This window comes from Peromyscus leucopus, chromosome 16_21, assembly GCF_004664715.2.
Source record: "Peromyscus leucopus breed LL Stock chromosome 16_21, UCI_PerLeu_2.1, whole genome shotgun sequence".
Classification (NCBI taxonomy): domain Eukaryota; kingdom Metazoa; phylum Chordata; class Mammalia; order Rodentia; family Cricetidae; genus Peromyscus; species Peromyscus leucopus.
The window spans coordinates 17,556,556-17,559,939 of record NC_051084.1 but is presented as its reverse complement, the minus strand read 5'-3'; the positions used below and the strand labels follow the sequence as shown (position 1 = coordinate 17,559,939).

The 3,384-nt window shown below is 46.8% G+C and overlaps 1 pseudogene; it reads right to left on the bottom strand.

Moving 5' to 3' along the window:
- Nucleotides 1-260: 260 nt before the first annotated feature.
- Nucleotides 261-2,742, bottom strand: LOC114682642 (annotated as a pseudogene).
- Between the last annotated feature and the right edge of the window lie 642 nt (nucleotides 2,743-3,384).

The window sequence follows — 3,384 nt, the reverse complement described above, 5'->3', positions numbered from 1 at the left end:
TTGAGAGAAAAGGGATGAGGAGCTAGCAAGATGACACAGGTGGGAAGGGACTATGTGAGAGCCCAGGGTGGAGGGTGTAATTGTGCACACACAGGCCTCACATGTCTCCACACAGTCTTCACCTTCAGGAGAGGTAATAGAGTTAGCACAGCACACTCTATTTACTCAGATTCCGTAAAGTTCTGAGACGTTATTTTCTCCATCAAGTTTTACCCATCTTTACCACACTAATCAAAAATCTACTCTGAGAGAAGTGCCATAATCATAAAAAAGTTTAATTTCAAGAAAGATGCATGAAGATGTAGCTCAGTGGAAACTAAAGTTCAGGCAGGGATGGAGGTTTGCCAGCCCAGCCTCTGTTGAAGCAGCAATGATGACTGGGGAAGGAATGATGATCAGTGTGTGGATGGGACTTATTGATGCTCAGGGCAGGGCTGAACTCATCTCCTGTTCACACTGTACTCACAGGAGACAGACACATAGTCACAGTCAGATGCAGGAAGAGAAGTCATCAGTTTTGGAGGCCACAGTGAGAAAAGAGAAAACAGAATAAATCCTGTTGGGCTCAATGCAGCTGTCTTATCCTGTAGAAGAAAAGAACAAGGAAGAAATTCAGATCAGTGTCTTAAATGGTGACGTTCTGAACAGCTCATCACACACTCAAACTGTCCCAATCTCAGGAGTCCCCACACCCCAGGGTTCTATCTTCTGACCTCTCCCTGTCTCACATCAGGCCCTTTAGGGTGTCACTTTTTAAAGATATAACAGAAGGATGGACATCCTAGAAACTCCAAGTAGAAAGTGATACAAGAGCAGATCAAAGCCTCTGAAGATAGAAGTAATGAGGAGGTATGGGCTGGCTGAGAACCTCCATGGCTCCTGTATATACTGCCATAAGTGTCTCAGGGAAGAGCGCCTAGCATAATGACTGGCAAGCCTGAACAAGGCTGTCTCACCATTGACCCCTGGAAATAATCCCTTTTGTTAGAGCTCCTGGGAGCATCAATATCTGCAAGGCCAAGAGAAATCCTCTGGTTCTTATCTCTTGGAAGTTTCTAGAACTGTGACTGCAGATCTAGAGAAAGATGAGGAAAACTGATAGTAGATTGTACATGAACAGGATTGACTGGACTCCTGGATAACTGTTCTAAGTAGGAACCTTTCCATTTGACCTCTGAGAGCTGAGGATCAGGTCTCTGCCACCTTTATCATTGTAGTGATGAAGTGATGAATCTGTTCATTATTTCCTTCACAATAGAGTTAATGTCAGCACATCAGCACAAGACTGAATAAGCAACTGTGTGGAGGAAACTTTGCTCTCATGTGTCAGAACACACTCTCAGCTGAACTTGTTATTCCTATGGAGACTTGAACACAGACCCTGCCCTTTCCTTACCTTTAGTCCTCCTCTTCCATATCAGAAAAGTCACCACGGCTCCCATAAGCACAGCTCCAAGAACCAGGCCAGTAACAATTGGCATGATGGGGACAGAGGGCTGAGGAGGCTCTGACAGAGAATGGAAGGAACAGTGAGGCCTCTGACCTCCAGCTTTCAGTCATGACCCTGATCCATTTCTCCCAAAAGCCTCCCACTCTCTGTGTGATAGACTCTTTGCCCACACTCACTCCTTACCCCATCTCAGGGTCAGGGGCTCAGGCAGCCCTTCATGATTTACATGACATGTGTAATTCTGCTCCTTCCCAGAAGGCACCACCACAGCTGCCCACTTCTGGAAGGTTCCATCCCCAGAAGGCCTGGTCTCTATCACCTCCATATTCAAACTTTGGTTGCTCCCATCCCTCTGCCAGGTCAGGGTGATTTCAGCAGGGTAGAAGTCCAGGGCCCAACACCTTAGAGTGATTTTCCCATCAGCTCTGACCTTACGGGTCATGTGTATTTTAGGGGTATCTGAAGAGAATAAATTAGAAAATTCAGGCTTTTTGCATTCTTCCTGAATATTCATCACTGTGCACGTGACCTTGGTTTGAATGGATGGATGGGAGAGTTGGTTAGAAGGAGTTGTGCAGACCCCACACATCAGTCTAATCTCAGGATAAGGATGGGGCAATCTATTCCTTGGAAAGTTTCAGAATCACCATGAGCCAGCACAGAACAGGGGACTCTGGATTGCCCTCTAGGAATACGGACTTCTGGTTCTGACTGGATGGGGACTCAGACTCAGCAACACTGGACTCAGACCTCCACAGTACATGGACAGTGAACAGACATGACAGAGACCATGGTTCACAAGGCAAATGGAAGGGAAATGCTGCATAATTGACAGACTGATCTATCCTGGGTGAAGGCTTAGCCCTCTGGAGAGTCCCTCTCTCTTGTTGAATTAGGTAACCCATGACACTTCTTCCCCTTTGATGCAAGACTGACTATTCCAGCTTCCCCCTGCTGAGGAGGAATCCTCAGGGGACAGGGGCTCCAGTCTCAGTTCAAGATTGGCAGTTTCTTTCCTTACCTGTTCTCAGCAAAATCTCCTTCCCATAGACCAGCTGTCTGAGGACCAACTTCACACCTTCATGCTGCAAGTAAGTCTTCAAAGATTTTGCCAAACCTGATGCCTCCCAATTTTGCCTCAGCACTTCAGCTGCCTTGCCGACTGCAGTCCAAGTTCTCAGGTCCTCATTCAGCACAACGTAATCATGGCCATTGAAGATGAATTCATATTGTAAATGACTGAGGTTCCCTCCAGGCAGTATATCGCAGGCCATCAGGATCTGCAGTGTGTGATTTCCTGTCCAAGCCCCTACTGTCAGCCACTCTCACAGGGCCAGGTCCCTTGGGGTCCTCCAGTGACTCAGTCCCTCCCATTTGGCCTTTGTAAATGGGCACATTTGAGCTTAAATTGTGCCGAAAACCAGGTCAGTATCTCAAGGCTCTCTGTAGCCTCGTCTATGCAAGTTACATTTTGCTTGGGAAAATATTGGATATGGGGAACTGGAGCAAAACCACTGGAAGCTTGAAATTTGGGATTTCTGATTTGGGTCCACTCACCAGTTTCAATTAGATTGTAGATGTGAAGCATTTTCTTCAGTATGTACTTGTATGTTGCCATCAGCTTCAGAACTTCTTCTGTCCTCTGGTCCCAATACTCTGGCTCCTGCTGATCCACCCATGGTGCACAGTGCATCAGTCTCGGAGGCTCCTCTCTGCTGTTGAATCTCTCAATATGAATGTCATTAAAGTAGACAGCATAGATGAGTTGGGGTTCCAGGAAGTCAGGCGAGGTGAGGAGAGTTTGCAAATAGCTCAGGGAGTTTGAACCTAAGTGCAGTGGATCTTTAGATCTATAACTCCCTCCTAGTACCCTGTGCTGCTCCCCACATTTTTCCTAAAAGAGAAGCGAGCAGGGACTGGGGCCGTGATATTAA